The sequence below is a fragment of the Ambystoma mexicanum genome, chromosome 9 (genome assembly GCF_040938575.1).
Source record: "Ambystoma mexicanum isolate Mex_15411 chromosome 9, UKY_AmexF1_1, whole genome shotgun sequence".
In the NCBI taxonomy this organism is placed as follows: domain Eukaryota; kingdom Metazoa; phylum Chordata; class Amphibia; order Caudata; family Ambystomatidae; genus Ambystoma; species Ambystoma mexicanum.
Window position 1 is genome coordinate 5,065,323 of NC_090931.1, and position 19,586 is coordinate 5,084,908.

Below are 19,586 nucleotides of genomic sequence, written 5' to 3' on the forward strand. Positions count from 1 at the left end.
GACCCCAAAGGTGCGAGTACCTACACATTTGAGTTGTGCACAGGCTAATGTAAAGCGCTCTGATTTTATTCTGTTTTGCAGATCCTTGGAGCGCGGTGAGTGTATGCCCAGTAGAAACACCCACCTGGTGTTTGGTTTTGCCCAGTAATCCGTGGGCCCGTGCCCGGGAGCAGGCCCTTGCATCCCCTCCATCCCCGCACCCCTTCCTGGTTCCCCTGCCAGAGGACCAACTACCATACTACGCCTGCGCCTAGACTGGAAAATGGCCCGTACCAGAAAAGGACGCCGAGAAAGAGAACAAGATCGTGCAACAGGAGGCGCAAACGCACAACACCGACAGAACCCACAAGAAACAGCCCCATTGGAAGAAAACCCACCTAAAACAGCCACAACCGGAACAAAATCCACAAGAGAAAAGTCCTTATACCTCACACCTTAACTCGCAACAACCACGGTACACCGACACCCCAACACGGAAACCTCGAAACATACAAAGAATTTCCTGACACACGCAGAAAAAAGATGGGGGCACTCAACAAGAGTGGGAGGGCTCCGACCCCATTACCCCTTACATTACAAGTACATAGGGGCAACATAGATTTCCACTACATCCCGCACAATACGGCGAAGTACCAACAACCAGCAATGCCACCTCCCACCCAACAATTGGACCCAACGAAGAAACCACCGCTGATCTTCATCCGAGTAGCATCACAGCAGAAACACCAAGACTAGTCAGCCCTGTTATCAACTTACTAGACCGCTTCAATGAAGAAGCAGCTGTCGCTGTTCTTCATCCTACCGACATCAATGCAGGAACTTCACGAACAGACAATTACAAACTCAAACAACAAATAACCTCAAAACAAAATCTCCCACAGAGAATCCACTGTAGCCTAATAAATGCAAGGTCAATGTCCAAACACGCAATGGAAAAATACAACCTCCTGTCAGAAGGAGGCATAGACATCCTATTTGTAACCGAAATATGGCTAGACGACAACTACAAGATCACCCTCAACAACTGCCTGCCTGAAGGCTTCAAATGCATCCAAACAAAAGCCAAAAGAGGGGGGGGGGGACTAGTGATCATCCACAAGGAACAACTGGCCATCAAAATGGAAGATCCACTTAACATCGATAAATGCGAATCCTTAAATACTACAACTAAAAAAACTCCAACCTAACCGAGCTCCTAGAACTCAGCAAGCCACAAGCATCAACCATGGAAGAAGCAGACCTAGGCAAAAAAGTTGCCCTACTTCACACCTGGATCGCAACAACCCTTGACGACATCGCCTAAGAAAAGCCCTTCACCCCATCACGCAAGAAAACTACAGCAAAATGGTTCACCCCACTAAACGCCATGAAAGGGAAAAACAGAAAACTAGAATCTGAATGGAGGACCAACAACACCACCGCAAACAAACTGAAATTCCTACAACAGATCCGCGCATATAAAAAGGAAATACAAAAAGCGAAGAGGAAACATTACGACAACCGAATCTTCAGAGCACCAAACGCTCAAAAAGAACTATTCAAAATCATAAATGAAATTAAAAAAACCACTGGCCTGCATCAACACGCCAATCCCATCGACGAAACTTTGCAAGGACATCGGAGACCACTTCAAAAACAAAATAACCTCCATCCAACACACCATACAAAACAGACCAAGCGTTCACAGCTCAAACCCCACCGACACAGACGAGGAACACGCAAACAAACTACGAAACTTCCCAGAAATATCAGTGGAGGCTTTCGTCAAACTGGTAAACCAAAGCAACAAATCGGGCTCTCCTGAAGACCCTGCCCTCCGGACATGTACAAAACAATTCTCGAACAAGGCCCCGTGGAATACCACAGGAACCTCCTCAATCTCAACAGGTAAAGTACCGCAGACCTTCAAAACGGCTTGCATCAAGCCGCTACTCAAAGACACAACAGGAAACGTTGAGGACTTATCTAACTACAGACCCATCTCCAACATACCCTACATAGCCAAACTGCTAGAAATGTATGTCTACCAAATAACCCAAGAATTCATAAAAGAGCATTGCCTACTAGACCAGGCACAAGTTGGCTTCAGACCTATGAGAGGAACAGAATCGGCTCTCCTCGCAATATGGGACGACCTAAAAACAAACGCAGACTCGGACAACAGCACCGCTCTGATTCTCCTTGATCTGTCTGCAGCCTTCGACACTCTCAACCACGCCATCCTCATAAAGAGACTAGAAGGCCTAGGGATAACGGACACTGCCCTACTTTGGATCAAATCCTTCCTAACAAACAGAACAGAAACAATATGGATGAAACCTTGTAAATCCAAACCCAGAGTCTCCACGTGCGGAGTACCACAATGATCAACCTTCTCCCCGCTCCTATTCAACATCTTCATGTACCTATTAATCAAACTCATCAAAACACACGGCCTCACATGCTACAACTACGCCGACGATACTCAAATAATATTCAACACACAAGACACCCGAGAAGAAAACACCAAACTAGAGAATTGCCTTCGCGACATATTCAACTGGATGAACCTCAACCATCTCAAAATCAACCCAGGCAAAACAGAGATAATGATTGTCTCAGAAAAGGGAGGAGACATCACCTACATCCCATGGCCAAGAGAGCTTGGCACCACACCAGAACCATCATCCACTGTAAAAAACCTAGGGGTCCTAATGGATAACCATCTCACTCTGGAGCCACAAGTAAACTTGGTAATCAAGAAATGTTTGTTCCTCCTGCGAGCAGCAAAAAGGATCCTTCCGTTCCTGTCATTCGCCAACAAAACACTTACCATCATTGCTCTGATCATGTCCAGAGTAGACTATGCCAATAGCCTATACCTGGGCATGCCAGAACGACTTAAAAAAAAACTGCAACGCTTACATAATGCAGCAGCCAGACTCCTCCTCAAGCTACCCAGAAGAGAACACATCACACCTGCGCTAAAAATACTACACTGGCTACCACTGAAACAGAATAATGTTCAAAGCCATGTGCATCACGCACAGAGCAATACACAAACAAGGCGCAGAATTCCTAAGCGACAAACTACGCCTACATCAACCAACAAGAACACTAAGATCAAGCACCGACATATGCCTGGAACCAAAACCCTACAACAGAAAAAAACTCGGAGGATTGTCTTTCTCTCACCAGGCACCCAAAACCTGGAATGACCTACCTAAGAATATACGGAATACAACAAACCACCTAGCATTCAGGAAACTCCTCAAATCATGGCTCTTCAAAGTGTAACCACAGCAGAGACGCACTAGAATGCCCAGACATTAAAACAATGATGGAAATAACTTCAACTTCAGCCACTCTCAAATTGGACAACCACTCAACAGAGCATAATACATCATGGAAAATGGCCACAAAGGAAGGCTGCAGAGATTGACCACACACCGAGACCCTGACGAAAGCCCTCAAGTGACTCTCCCACTCGTACGTACCGGCCGAACATATTCAGACCGGCAGACGCACCTAGATAGACGTTGGCCTGCGTCACATCTGGATAGGATTGATTGAAGGACAACATGCCCGCGCCTAGGAAAAACGTGAATGCTAGCTAGTGCCACACCTGGAGTTGTGAATGTTAGCAGACCCACACCTGGACGGATCTCTAAACTCTAGCCTGTGCCGCATCTAGATAAGTGTGAATGTTGGCATGACCACACCTGGATGGAGTCCTAAACATTGGCCCGCGCCGCGTCTAGATGGGAATGTAAGGGCCAACAAGTGCCACACTCAGACAGAACTGTGATTGTTGGCATGGTAAAGGTCAGGTAACCCACTAACCAATATAAGCTCAAACTCTGCATACTTATCTCACTCAAAACTCACACAACCATCTCTCGCACAACAAGCCGCACGCAGTTCACAACACTGCAACAACACATAAGCCGGAACAACAGCACATGCGGACTGACTCCGATCCGATACCTGTACCAAAGTTCAGCACCCGGTGTATACTGAGCTGAAGCTGCCAACAGAACACCACTCCTCTCACTATCCTACTCCCTCCTTCACCTTACTAACCCATCCCACCTTTATCATTTACAGATCCGCCTGAGCGCCTGGGGACCAATTCCGTTGGTGACGGTGCGCGATACAAATACCTTTTAACATTTAACATCACATAGGGTTAGCACACAGCTTACATTTTAGTCCTGCACAGATCCTTTGGGTGCTGTATCCAAAGGCTATGCTCGCGCCTATTTTAGCAAAGATGATTACCCGGGTGGACTGCAGTCTGTACACTCGCCGGGACTACTCCAACTGGTCTCGGCACCTAATGAACCGTTTTCAATGAAGGGAAATGCCGTTATGGGCTGTTTAAAACGCACTCTATTGTTTGCAGCGTTATCTACAGCGCCTTGCTGCTTATTAGACAAAGTGCACTATATTGAAAATGAAGCAGGAACCGTGTACACGTTGTCATTGCAGCCGTTTCCGAGAAGCTGGAACCTTTCGCAGCTCTCACTCTGCATAACACTGATTCAAAGCGCCATTTAACCCCTTGCGCCTAACAGAAAGCACTGCTATAAATCGGTAGTCGCACGTTGAAACCGGAAACACATTGTGCTTATTTTTCCCAGTTAAACCGCAGTTTTTATTGTATTAATAGCCACGTCGGTTAAAGTAACACATTTGAATGAATGCAATAACAATATAAAGTTATAACCAATAGTATACAGAACCTATTATACATTAAGAGAAGCTGCACTTCTACAGTATGGGGTCTGGCATGAATTTGCATGCTCATGAATATTCCCTGTCTGGCTGGGAATCCTCGGTAAAAGAAAAGTTTGTTTCTAATCTGTCTTTCTCCTATGACCCAATCACCTACATTCTGGGTCAATGACTCCCCTCTACCTAAGCCCCTCCTCTGGCAGCCATCTTCAGATTTTTACCACACGGTCAAGTGTTGGGAGTCCTTGTGCTTCGCTCTTTGAGCTTTTGTGCATTTCTCATTTTATGGTAGGAAAACTCCTATTTTTTGGTCAATCGGCCTGTGTGCTCTATCACTTATTCTTCCGATTAACGGGGATCTGTTTTTCGGCATCTTTCATCACCCCTCAAGGGAAGTAATCGTCGAGTGTTCTTCTTGGAAGCTTCCAGAAGTTCTTCATGTCGGACGAGAAGGACAGCGCTTCCCTCTTCAAGCATTGTTCCGACTGCGGTTTGCAGAATGTGTACATGGACGACAAACATTCCCAGTGTCTGTACTGCCTGCACCCGATGCATAAGGAAGAGGATTGTGTGATTTGCCATGGCTTCACGAAGCGCACAATGAAGGATCGACACCAACGGTTGGAGTCATGGCTGCAGGCCAAGGCCTCTGCCCCGGGTGGTACCCAGGCGCATGCCTCTCCCGGATCCGGCAAACCTGAGCGGGCTTCTAAGTACTTTGAGGGAGCTCCACCCGTGGTGACCCAACATGAGGGCAAGCACCGCGAGTTTGCTTCCGTCTGGGTCGCCGCTGCTCTGGGTCCCGCGACACTCGGGGTGCAATTGTCCTCCCCATCTGCATCGATCTCCAGTTACCATTCTGGTTCTTCGTCTAAGAGGAAGTCGGCTAACCGGGGGGAGCTGAGAGCGAATCCAGAGAAGGCCAAGCAGGGTACAGTGCCCGGCCTACCGACGACGAATAAGGCCAAAGGGGACAAGGGGCCCGGCCCCGAAGGAGAAGGCCAAAGAGGGCAAGGCCTCCGACACGGCCGTAGAAAAGACCAAGCAAGACAAGGGTTCCGGCCTTTCCGTGAATGCCCAGGTGCACCAAGCAAAATTGTCCCCCTCCATCGAGGTGGTGGTGGCGTCACTCTCTATGGCCGTAGGGGCATACCCGGCCCAGGGTACCCCGACAACAGCCAGGGTCTCTCTTCCTCCCAGGAGGGAAGCTTCCAGCAAGCCTGTTGAAAAGACCCCGTAGAAGAGGATGCCGGACCTCAGCCCAACACCGACCCCTCAGGACCCGAAGAAAGGGGCGGTGAAGCCCTCCAAGGAACGGACACTTCTTCGCCCCGACGAGTACAAGATCTTTTCCATCCACACCAACCATGGAGGAGGAGACGACGAGGGGGGATGTCAGAGAATCTCCCCACAACGGGACTACCGTCGATGGAGAGGATAAAGAGCCCCGGGGCGACTAGGGCCTTGGGCCCAGCGCACCCCCCCCCCCCCCCCAGGTACCTCCGAAAGATCTTTCACTGGATATCATTTTGACCCTCCACACGCTAGTGTCGGAGATCGAGAGGAGGATGCCTATGACCCCCTCCACCCGCTGCACCAAGGAAGATGGAATCAGTCACGGTGACAACGGGCATGGATGATGACTGCGGCGGGATGGGGGACCACCCGGAGGAAAAGAAGGAAGGGTTCTTATATCAGCACCGAGAGGCGAAGAGGAAGAGCCTCCTTTCGATCCCGCTCCTGGATGATGATGGGGATGAAGGGTTGGCTCTAATAGGCACCTTGGCATCCCCAACGAATAGACGTGCTGGAGAAAAAGTACAGGGTGCTGGAATCGGCACCCAAGTGCTTGCGCTCTCAACCGATGCCAGGCTCAGTGGTCTCGGCGGCCACTAGGAAGAAATCGTCGAATTTGGCGTCTTCTTCTTCTTGCACCCCTCCGGACAACAAGAGGAGTACATTGGATTCTATGGGTGGGGAAAGGTGATCTAATCGGCGACGGTCAAGACTGCCCATGAGATCGTGGCCAGATACTACCGGGAGCTGTGGTTTAAGCTGGCAGTGCTCCTAGACTTCCTCCCCGATGACAAGCGGGTAGAGGCTTTGGAGATCCTTCAAGAAGGCGAGTGACATGACATCCAATATACACTAGTAACCACAACCTTAAAGGATATGTATATGAGCAGAAAGGATACACGAAGTCTCCTGGTTGGTCTTCGCAACCTTTAGTGATGAATCCTCAAGGAAGAATCCTTTCTAATGATTCCACTCACTGTCTGAAGTATTTACAGCCAGTGTGAAGAATCACTCGAAAGGATGTATAACTAAGCACAGCCTCCAATCTGTTATGAGAAAAACACTTGATAAGTAATAGAACCTTGGCCAGACTTATCCTAATAACCACCATTATCTGCACTAACCTTAATTGATTAGATGACTTGAAGTAATGTGAAGAACCAGGAATTTCCAGATGGATGCAAAGGAAACAACGATAAGGAAATGAAGGTTAGCGGGAATCTAAACCCTGGCGGAGCGAGGGCCGCACTAGAGTCGGGATGGTGCAGTCTGGATAGCGTTCATTGTTCAATGCACAGCACGTTTTAAGTAAACTGATAGTTGGTTAGGTTCTCACTCAGGTGCAGTCAGTTATTCATCCTTGACTTAATGAGTTCAAATAATATAGCATAAGAAACGAAACTTAAACCCTCTGGTTTGTAAAGCAGCTCCACCTCCTGAAGCAAATATAACTAATATAACTTCCGGTCCTCCAACAGTAACGTAGAATGAGATAATAGAATGCTGAACTACAGTCTCAGACCTTAAATGATAATAGCCCGCATCCGCGGTTAGAACAGCTCCTGTCGGGGGGCGCTGTTGAGCAGTCTGCAAGATGGCTGCTTAGCTTTGTTGCTCCGTGGCCCGGCTGCTTTCATCCGCCTGAATCAGCGGTTCTATCCCTCATCCGTGGTTGAGGCGGCGAGCATCGTGCTGCTGGGTTACTTGCCTACCTACCGATATGTTTGCGGCGTGAATCGGACCTCTGGCCGCCTTGTTCCTGTACTGCTCGCCGGAGGCCTCCTTAGCTGCGTGGCCGGCTGCGGCCCTGGCTCTCCCCGCCTCGGCTGGCTGCCCTGCTGCGCTGCATCCTGACATTCGCACAGCAGCCCGGACTCCCTCCCCGCCCGCCCAGCCCCTGGGCCGGGCCCCGCTCGCCGCTGGAGCGGTGCTTCCTCCTTCCGGCCCCGCTGGTGCCTGGTTCCAGTGCCATCCGCTGCGACTCCCCGACCTGTCTGTTAGGACCGGGCTGGGCGGCCAGCCCCGACGACACCCCCCCCCCCCCCGTGTGGACGGCGGATACCCGGGTGCATTGGTGGCTGCTCCTGCCCGGGTCTCTCGAAGCTGAAGCCCCCTGGGTCTCGTGGACCGCGTCTTCCACCGGCGGCCCTGACGCCTTGTGGTACTCCGGAGACGGCCGTCCTGGTACTACGGGCTGCCCGGCTCCTCCTACCGCCTGCGCTGTGGTCTCCTGCCTGAGCAGCGGCCCTGCTCCCTCTTCGGCCCGGCTCCGCATTGGTGTCGCGCCCTTGCGCCCGTCTGCCCGGCGCCCCATCGCCTTGGCTTGATTTCCCAGTAGCTGGGCCCAGGCGGTTTGCCTATGCGGCCTCCCTCCTCGCTTGCACTTGGCCTTTTCCCGCGGCTGGTGGATCCTGCTCCTCCTCCGCTCGCCACTCTCCACGCATCGCGCTGCGGGGCCCGCCGGAGCAGTCCTCCACGGCCAATACACCTGGCCTGATCTGCCTGGCGGCTTCTCCGCTGGACCCTGTGGTTGAGGCTGGGGGGGCCTGGGTCTCTGGTAGCGGTGCGCCTCCTCTGCTGGTTCCTCTTGGGCTGTCCGCTGCTCCTGGTTGGGGCTTCCCTGGGGTTCTCGGACGCGGCCTCCTTCATCTTCAATACTCTGAAGCCCACAGGTGAGGAGCGTGGGGCCTGGGACTGCTGCTAACTTGTCAATCCTGAGGGTAGTGGCCTCCCCCCTGCGCAGGCCACAATTGCCTCCTTTGCTACCTGGTCTCCTTGGAACTATGTGTCTTGAACCCTGCTGAGCCTGCACGACCCCCCAGGTGGCTTATATGGCATTGCTCTGCTCATTCCTCTGTGCCGACCTCTCCCCGATCACCCTGCCTCTGGGGGCACCCTCACAGCCGCTCCAGATAGTGCATCCACCTGCCTGCGCTCCTCGCCCACCGGGCGTCTCGGGTCCGCACTGCCCTACCTGGCGGGTGCTGTCCGTCTGCGACCTGACTGGATCTCTGGTGTGCCTTTCTCGGCGCTAGCCCCTCCACATTGCCCTGCCACTTTTGTCAATTCTACGCACTGCCTGTTTCTGCACAGTGGTACTCTCGCCCTCCAACACTCCTGCCTAGTGTATAGCTCGCCCTAATCCCTATACTGCGGTGGGTCCTATGTGACCTGGGAGGCTGTGCCCCCTCTCGGAAATCTTGCCCCCGGCGGCCCTTAGCCCTGGTGCGTGTATTCTACAAAACTGCCCTCTGAGGTCTCGCTGTGTCTCCAAACATGTCAGGTAAGGCACGCAGGGCCAACAAAACCGGGGCGATGGACAAATATGCCAAGAATCTCTCTAGACAGGAGCAGGGGGGGCTGCCTTGCCTCAGGACGATCCAGACACACCCTCCTGTTCCCCTCAGCCAGACCTCATAACACTGATGGAGACTATGGCCAAAAACTTTGCGTCATTTCATGAAAAATTAGATGACATAAACGCCAGTGTAGCCTCACTACGCACCAAATTGGATCAGCATGGCGCTAGGCTGGTTGAGGCCGAGACCAGGATCGGGGCCAACGAGGATGGAGGCACACGTGCTCCAAAACACGGTCTCGGACTTGGTGCGCGATATGAAGCAAGTCAAGGCGAAGTGTGACGACTTAGAGTCCAGATCCCGCAGGAACAATATCCGTATTGTGGGGGTTCCGGAGGCAGCACTCAAGGGCAAAATGGAACGTCCAGTCCTTCCTGAGAGATCTCCTGGGTAATCCTAAACTCTCCCCGTTTTTCACTATTGAACGCGCTCCTCGTGCACTGGCCCCAAGCCGGGCGACTTCCCTAGACCAATTACTGCGAAGGTTCTCAGCTTCAGGGATAGGGATCATATCCTACGTTTGGCTCGAGAAAAGGGTGAACTGAAACTTGAGTCTCAGACTATCCGCATCTTTCCCGACTTCTCTGTCAACGTCCAAATGGAGCGCAGATAATTCAATGGTGTGAAAAGATTGCTCAGGGAGAGGAAAGTTGAATACGCCATGTTGTTCCCTGCAAGGCTGAAGCTCACCCACCGCAATAAGTTGTACTTTTTCACGGTCCCTGAGGAGGCAGTGAAATTTATTGAGTCCCATATTCCTGTCCCAGGCCCGATGGACGACCCAGGGTAGGAGGATTGAGATGGCCTGCCTTGGCCCCAATGCCTGCATCTCTTATTGATCCAATGGCACGCCTGTCATTTGCATTTTCCTTGCTATTCCATGTATCCTCTGTCCTATATACTCATTGCTTGTCGTAACTTTTTGTGATGTCTCCCGAAACTCAACATGGGATAACGGTGTATGTCATACGGGGTATTGCACGGATCATGTGATCCTTTAATTTCTATACCCTCTGCTAACCGTACTCTACTATGGTGTCTCCTCTAAACTTAACATGGTTACCGCTGTACATTATTTGGTGTATTCCACCGTTCAATCATCTCAGTCGGGCCCTCGGCAGCAGCGACCCCCGCTGCAGTTGCAACGCCGAGTTTGGCCTGTTATGTTCACTGGTTACGCCCCAGTTGGGTGCGTGGGCAAGCCTTGCCCTGTTGGATTTGGCACGCTCGCCTTGGATCTCTGGGTGGGTTTTTGGGCACTGCTGTGTTGTGGATGGCAGTGAGGGAGGGCGGGGGTACAGTTGTGGGATGTTATAACAAAAATGGTGAGGTAGTGGTGGCTCATGGCGCAATGCAGCGGCCCACTGTGTTGTTGGCCGGCACTTGTTCAACAAATTGTGTCACACGTTACTGGGATCCCCCCTAAAATGCTACTGAATGGCTATTAGGCTAATGTCTTGGAATGTCAGAGGGCGCTGCAACTTTACGAAGGCACGCAGGATTACTGCTTATGTTCAGAGGCATGGGGTCAAAATACTTCTCTTGTAGGAAACCCACGCCCTCGCACGCCTCTCGTCCTTTCTCGCCCCGGCATGGGGACCCAACAAATACTACACGGTGTACTCCTCCCAGTCCAGGTGTGTCCTTACCTTGATTCACAAGTCCTTGGAATTCTCCCTGCGCACCAGCCATATCGATGTTGTGGGTAGATACGTAATCCTCCACTGTTTCCTTGCTAATACAGAATGCCTTCTGGTCAACACATATGCCCCCAGTATAGATGCACCTGATTTTTTTATTTTTTTTTATCACATTCTTGACATCCTCCTAGGATAGGTTGGGGTTCCCATTATCTGGGGGGGGGGGCATGAATCTCATTCGAGACTCCAAACTGGACGGATCCGGAGCTGCGCCCAGAATAATGTCCAGGGCCGCTCGCCGCCTCCATGCACACATGCTCACTGCCGGTCTGGTAGATGCCTGGAGAGCGCTCAATCCAATGTCTAAAGAGTTTACATTCTACTCCTCTGCCCATGACAGTCATTCCAGGATTGATATTTTCCTTCTCTGCTGGGCTCATGGGCAAAACACTTACCACACAAATTCTGCTGCGCACATTATCCGACCATTCCTTGATCACATTGGACATAGCTTTGCACCCGGCCCTCCCCCATCACTCTAACTATATCAGAGGCACTGCATGATATTGTCTTCAGGGCCGACATCCTGGCAGATATCAGCTAGTTTTTTGATAATAACAAACGCCACAATACAACAGATGGGGTGAGATGGGAGGCATTTAAAGTGTTCATCAGAGGCATGTGTAGCTCCAGGGAGGCTGGGGTCCTGAAAGACATTAGAAACTCTTTGCGCCGTTCTGAATCCAGACTTAAGGAGCTACAGCGTGAGAACGCTACCACCCCCTCTCCACCCGAGCTTGCACAGATACATACTGAACTAGAAGCGTTCGAGTCCCTTGCCCTCAGTGAGATAAGATACCTTGCCCGACCCGTTGCGGCCCGGAAGTATGGCGAGGGGGAGAGGCCGGGTCGTACCCTTGCCCGTCTTGCCCGCACCAAGGGAGGCAGAGGCCGGATCGATAGTATCGACAATGACGGAGTGTGCCATTGGTCCGATCGGCCCATTCTTGAGACCTTTGCTGATTTTTATGCAACCCTTTATGCCCAGCAACGAGAGCATAGCCCACAAGACCTGAACTCCCTCCTAGACCGCATCCCAATGTCCCGTATATCTCTAGCCACTAAAGAACAACTAGATACACCCTTCACCCTTGATGAGATTGTCGCTGTGATCTCGGCTGTTCCTAAAGGAAAAGCACCCGGTCCAGACGGCCTAACCGCCGAGTTCTATCAGGAGCACGTTGCCCTTCTTGCCCCACGGCTTCACGAGGTGTGGGATGAGTCGCTGCGTCTTGCTACCCTTCCCCAGACCCTGCTTGAGGCTATCATCACCGTGCTCCCCAAGACGGGTAAACTTCCTGATGAGTGTGGCTCCTACAGACCTCTGTCCCTCATTAATACCGATACCAAAATTTTCGCCATAATCATAGCAAATAGGTTCCTCCCCATCATGAAATATTTAATCCACCCTGACCAGAGTGGTTTTGTCCCTGCCCGTTCCACTGCCTTAAACATTCGACGTCTGTTCAATGTCATCTCTAGGATTGACCCCAAAGCCAACGCGGTTGCTGTGACACTAGACGCCCAAAAAGCGTTCGACATGGTCTCGTGGCAGTACCTGTGGGCGGTGCTGGAGAAGATGGGGATCGGCCCATACATGCTGTCCTGCATTGAACTGCTATATACTGACCCCGTGGCCAGAGTCCTGGTTAACTCGTCTGTCAGCTCCCTTCACCCTCCAAAGAGGGACACGCCAGGGATGCCCATTTTCTCCACTGTTCGCGATGGCTATCGTGCCCATGGCGGATAGTATAAGAGACAACCACACACATAAAGGGATACGTCTACGGGACACCCCCGAAATGATATCACTTTATGCTGACGATGTGCTTCTTTACATTCGAGACCCTTCGGTCCATCTCGACCCGATCATTCGTGAAATAATCAAAATTGGCACATTCTCGGGCTTCACCATAAATTACACAAAATCAGAAATTTTTCCCCTCACACCCGCAACTTCCCAACCTTCATGCGAATTTCCGCTCAAATGGGCCCCTGAGGGCATTAAATATTTGGGGGTTCAGGTGTCCCTCTCGAAATCCTCTTTATTGGCTGATAACTATGGGGCTACCGCGCAATATGCTGAGGTCAGGATGAAAAGATGGTGTAACCTCCCCCTCTCACTAGCAGGGAGGCTGTCCCTAATAAAAATGATCATAGTTCTTAAGCTCCTATATATATTTGCTAACGTTCCACTCTGGCCCAGGAAAAAATACTTTGCTGACTTGCATGCAGGGTGTGCCCACTTTCTATGGCATTCTGGTGCCGTGTGAAGGAAGTGGCAACATATGACTCTACCCTATGAGAAGGGTGGCTTCAATGCACCTGATCTTACCCAGTATTGGATAGCCGCTCAAACCCAGCACGCTACATACTGGTACCACCACTAGGACCCGCCCCCGCATGTTAAGCTCGAGATCCTTGCGACTGGGGAGGTAAATATGTCCCTGATCCTTTTCCACGCGTATCGCTCTGACGCCCCTGCCGACCCAGTGGCCTCCACAATCGGGGCGTGGCGACAGGTTCTGCTGGCTGGCTCTGGCTCCCCCCCGTATTACAAATGGCTTCCCTTGTGGTTGTTCCCGGGCCTCACCCCCACACAAGATAAGCTTCTTATGCGTCACTGGTCGGACCTGGGATACAGGTCATTCTCCGACTTGTTCCCCGATGGGAAATTTATCACCCCACATACATGGAAGCCAGGGCACTCCAGGTCCTCACTGGAGCTGCTGCAATACTTTCGTCTCAGGGCGGCAGTCCAAGACATGTGGCCCTCGTATCCGAATGAACCCCCGGAGTCCCCCGATATCTGCTACATTGCGAACTCCGCAGGGGGTAGGGGCATTGTCTCCGCCCTCTATAAAATGTTGATGGCGCGAGCTGTAGAATAAATCCCCCTCCCCCACACTGTTCGGGATGCGTGGAGCCGTGACCTGGGGTTAGACATCACTGATGCCATGTGGAACCAAATGTGCATGCATACTCGCAAGGTTTCCCTCAATTCCAGAGTTAGATGTGTTCAATATAAGTTACTCAATCGCCTGTACTTCACTCCTTACGCGGTTGGGAAATGTGCACGGGATCACTCCCACCCCTGCCAGAGATGTAGATCCAGCGATGCTGACCACGCTCACATGTTCTGGTTGTGTGGGGCACTGGCCCCGTTCTGGGAGGTGGTGCTTGGGGCCCTCTCTGAGATGGTGGGGTTCCGTGTTGACCCTGACCCCCTGTCTCTACTGTTCGGGATATGGGAGGGGACTGAGGTGAAAAGGGTTGCTAGATTTCTGAATGTGGCAGTGATAGTGGCCAAGAAATGCATCCTGCAATGTTGGAAGCGCAGATCCCCCCCCTTCACTAGAAATGTGGTTGAGAGCCCTTACATGGACACAAACTTGTGAGGACTACATCAACATGTTGCCTAGGACTGCTCGACCTAAAAATATATGGACAGAGTTCTGTAGCTACCTGAATCTCAAGGTGGATCTGGAGCTTCTGTCTTCTCCCTCATCTCCTGATCATGGGATTGATCAAACTATACGATGAATGGCTCTATTGTGATTAACTTGCTTTCATGAACATATGTGACCTTCTGTAGAATCTGAGCATCATCATTCAAGCTTCAAATATGTAATGTGTGTTGTAACCTGTAACGTGCCAGCTACTACTTCTTGCCAATAAAGAGAAGTAAAAAGAAAAGAACAGCTCCTGTGGAGGATAAACTGCAGCTTGAAGTATAGGCGGGAAGAGGTAGCCGTTATCGTAGGAAGCCACCTCAGGCTCGTAGACTGGGAACTGCACACCGCCTGATTCTTTCATGTGGAGCAGGCGACCACGAGGAGTTGCAGGTAACGCCGATGAGCAAGCAGGGAATGCAGACGGCAGGGAAGCCGCCGCGATTCTTTCACATGGAAGCAGGCAACCACGAGGAATGCAACCAGAAGGGAACGCGGACGGCAGGGAAGCCGCCACGAAAATGAATTGTGTTTTAAGAAAGCACTTGAGGAAAGCCGACGCAGACGGCAGGGAATCCGCAGCGTCTAATATAGGAAGTGCTTAGGAAAGCACTCGAGTCGCTTAAGCTGGTGAGTACAAAGGAGTAGCCAGGAACAGCCGCGGGGAAAACAAAGTCCAACTTGGCAACAGGATACTCCGCAAACGCCAAGGAATTCCGTTCGGGATGACCGCACGGAACGCAGGAAAAGCTTAATCAGAAGCGACTAGTGTTCTGAGAAAATGACCTAAATACGTGCCCTAGGCACGTGACTAAACCATGTGATTCAATGCAGCTTCAGTAACGTTTAACAGGAAGTTTGGAGAACAGTCTCCATTTGGTATAGAACGGCTTGGCCGCCGTTCTAAAGGCGTAGGGATTCCTACTACCACACCTCATAGGTGAGTGCATGACAGCGAGGTGGTGTCGTACCGCGCCATCACGGTGGCCCTGGACATTGTGAACTCGGGGTTCCGCCATATGGAAAACAGCGTTTGCCTTCGCCGTTGTGGCTGGCTCAAGGCCACCAACTTTAGGCAAGAAGTCCAGACAAGGGTTTTGGCCATGCCCTTTTACGGGGACAACCTGTTCGGGAAGGCTGTGGATGAATCCCTCCAGGCCATCGAGATGGACACAGAGATGGCCCGTGTCCTTGGCACGCTACGATGACTGTCCGTTTTGTTCCTCAGGAGGGAAGTCTAGCCGGTCTTCGAAGGGTTTCGGCGGGGGCTCCTCCTCCTACTGCCAGCCCTCCTGCTCCTCAACCCAGGAAGCCAACGGGGGTCGCTCCAAGGCCTTCGGGGGTGGACACCGTCATCGTCAGGGACCACAAGGCGGCCCGTCGACCTCCAAGCAAGATTGAACCAGCCAGGACATCGAGCCCTCACCTGTGCACCCTGGTGGGAGGCCGGCTGGTGAACTTCGTCTGCATGTGGAAGATCGTCTCCACCGACCGTTGGGTGCTGGACGCTCTCGCCCATGGACACACACTAGAGTTCCAACGAAGGTGACCTCAAATATCACCGGACTTCGACACGTTGGCCTGCCTGGCGTCACCATCGGAGGGTAGGATATCGGCCATCCTAGGCAAAGTGCAACGGCTGTTGTCACTGATGGTCGCCACAGTGAGGACCATCAAATCCCTACTCTGCTTGATGTAGTCATGCATATACCTGATCCGGCTCTGCAAGTTGCCGATACGCACTCTAAACTAGTTCCTCAACGCCCGTTGGGTCCAGGTGTCTGGAGGCTTCCAGGACAGGATCACGCTCGACGTGGAGTTCCGTCAAGCAATAAGGTGGTGGGCGTGTGCTCCAATATCGCCAGGGGCATGGATTTCCAAGCCCCCCGCCCCCGTAACAGGAGGTGGTCACGATGGACGCTTCCCTGGAAGGATGGGGAGCCCACACCAGATGTCTACACACCAGAGGCCTGTGGCTGCCAGAGGAGAAGACCTTATACATCAACGTCCTGGAACTATGGGCAGAGTTTTGGGCCCACAAGTCGCTCCTGCCATCCCTCAAGGGCAAAGTGGTGAGGGTCTTCACAGACCATAACACCACAATGTTTTACATCCGGAAACGGGGGGAACCAGATCCCCAGCGCTCTCCAAAGCGGCGCAGGACTTAATGGCACTGAGCCGTCGTCCAAAGGGATGTTCCTCGTTCCGTTTCACCTAGCGATGGCGACGAACGCCAAGCACTCAACGGACAAAGCCTCACCCACAAATCACTAAACAATGCTGCCCCTAGCTACCTTGTAGACAGACTAAACAGAAGAACGTCTATTAGACCCACGAGAGCCAGCAACGCAAACTGCCGTATGGTACCGCGATTCAGACTCACAAAAATTGGCGGTAATAGCTTTCCTGTGAAAGCTTAGAAACTTTGGAACCTGCTTAATTCTATTGACCACTAGATTGTTCCACTGAATTACCTTCGCCGAGGCTCTCTACCTAGCCCTACTACATTGCAACATTTGCCTTGATGTCCTACCTGTACATAACCTGCTTAATTTTGACTCTTGTATTTATGTCCTATGCCTTCTGTGACCTTATCTGTATTTGTCTTATTATGACTATACTTGTAACTTTATATGCCCTACTCTGATCATTCTTGTAAATATGCAAGCTTTGCATTTTCTTATTGCGGTGCCCCGTTACCCCTGGGTCTGGTGCGCATTAGAAATAAACCAACAAGTACCAGAGGTTCACCAGCAGATTTCTCCAGCCGGCGAGCATGGAGGACGCATTCTCATTCCCTTGGGAAGGCCTGTTTCTGTATGCGTTCCCTCCTTTGCCGTTACTACTTCGAGTAATCCATCAACTCAGGAGGTACCTGTGCAAGATGATCCTCATCGCACCAGCGTGGCCAAGGCTGATCTGGTACCCGGACCTTCTCAGCATGTCGGCTTCCCCTCCAGTCAAACTTCCAGTAGTCGCAGATCTTCTTGCCAGGGAAGGAGGCACAATTCTGCACCATGACCCAGGGTCGCTGAACCTGAATGCCTTGCTTCTGCAGCGTTTGAATTTAGTGGCTACTATGTTCCGGCGAACTGCAAAGAGATTTGCGCCAAGGCCAGGGTGTCCTCTACCTTAAAATGCTACAGACCCAAATAAAAGCGCTTTACTGTTTGGTGCCGTTCACAGAAGATTAACCCTCTGAGGGTCACAGCCCCTCAGGTATTGCCATATCTACAGTCATTGGCTAAATCGGGGCTAGCTCACGCCTCCATCAAGATTCATCTGCAGCTATCTCCTGCTACACCAGATCTCCGGGACGGTCTTCTCTGTGGTTGCACCACAAGGAGGCAAGGTCAAGGAGTTAATCAAGGGACTGTTCAGCTCGTTTGTTAGTGAAGACTCCGGCCCCGGCATGGGAACTCAATGTGGAGTTCACTAGGCTCATGGGGCTCCATTCGAACCTATGTGTGAGGGCTACAGTGGTGAGGACCTCAATAGGGTGGTTGGCCCAAGCGACCCTGATGCCAGAGAAAGGGTAACTGTGGCTGGCGAAGGCGAATGGTGGGGCCGTGGGAAGTATTTTCCCGGTACCGGTACAGAAACAGACGGAAAAGCCACAGCCGCGGCAGACGCCGAAGGAAAGCCACATGGAAGATAACGACCCAGCAGCCGGCAGAGCCGTCTCTGGGAAAGAAGCAGGTCAGGATGCGCCAAAGCCTTCCCGGGCCCAAGATGGCGAAGCTAATCACGTGAACCTAACCCCGTGCCTCGGAATGGTGTCCGCTAACAGACGCAGCACCGTTGGCCTAGCACAACAAAAGAGTGCACTCTATCATTAACACACGTACCTCCGGTATCCTGCAGTAGCCGGTATGCCGAAATCGGCATGAGTCGCACGTTGCCGGTGTCACCTGGAGAGGCATTATGGAAGCCTTTGTTACAGAAAGAAGGGGGCGAAGCTTGGGTGTGTTTTGTAACATACAGAGTAAAAACACTCCTGATTGGCTAACTGCACACAAGCCCCGATATAAGGCTGATACTAAAGAAAGACGAATGAGTTTTTCTCTGTTCTGTTGCAGAACAGATTGGACATGGAGAGAGCAGCCACGGAGCACCACTGGGCAGATGAAGACTAGGGTCAGAAGCAAGCTCATCCATCCTCATTACAAGAAGTACAGCAGACCACGTCTGCACAGGACTGTTTAAAGTCTGGAAGTACAAAACGAGGAACTTCTTTTGTTTTTCTTTGTCTTATGTCAATAAAGACATTTTTTGAGTTCAGGCATCCAAGCTATTCTCTCTTCTTACATAATTTGGTGGCAGCGGTGGGATCCAGAAGCGCGCCATGGAAGGGATCATTAAGGCATTGCCAGATGGACAGCAACAACTGATCCTAATGAGGCCATGTTCTTCTCCACATATAAGGCCTTAAAGCAAAACTGTGCTTTAATACTACAGATCCCGAGAGGTGCAGCGGGAAGGGGCGGATCCCGAGAGGTGCAGCGGGAAGGGTCATCTGTGAGTAAAGGGAAGATTGCACTGTATTTAATTTCTTCACATATGGGATCTGCTTTGATTTACCGGTGGATGCCTCCCACTTCTCCGCCAAAGGCCTGCATGAGCAGTTCAGACTTCTGAAGCCTTGAAGTGCGTGTGGCTTGGTGCTGCTCCAAGGTTTGATTGGCTGCACTTGCTGCCGGTCGGAGATTTGGAGTCCGGTGTAGATGATGCAGCAGTTCACCTGCACTTAGGCCACTCCTCTCGGCTCTAGTTGTTATAGTCCAGTAATGTATTTACGAGCATAGAAGGCTGGTCCCCGCTAGCAAACCTTTATTTTGGGGGAGGTGGTTGGTTCTCCCCAGGTTCTTCATCGGGGCTCATCACTTCTCTCCCACCTCGTTGCCGGTTCAAATTCACAAGCATGGTTTTATCTTTGCCTCTACGCCGCCCTGTACTGTGGGCTCCTTCCTCAGCACATTTAGACAGAAGTCGTTCTTCCATTCAGTAGCTGTTGATGCAGACCTTTGTGGTGTTGACTCCGCTCTCCCAATCCTTTATCAGGT

At 51.6% G+C, this 19,586-nt stretch overlaps 1 protein-coding gene across 1 annotated transcript in view; it reads left to right on the forward strand.

Moving 5' to 3' along the window:
* CHEK1 (checkpoint kinase 1) overlaps positions 1–19,586 on the forward strand; it is a 256,498-nt gene that overhangs the window by 224,035 nt on the left and 12,877 nt on the right. The gene's annotated exons all lie outside the window — the stretch shown is intronic.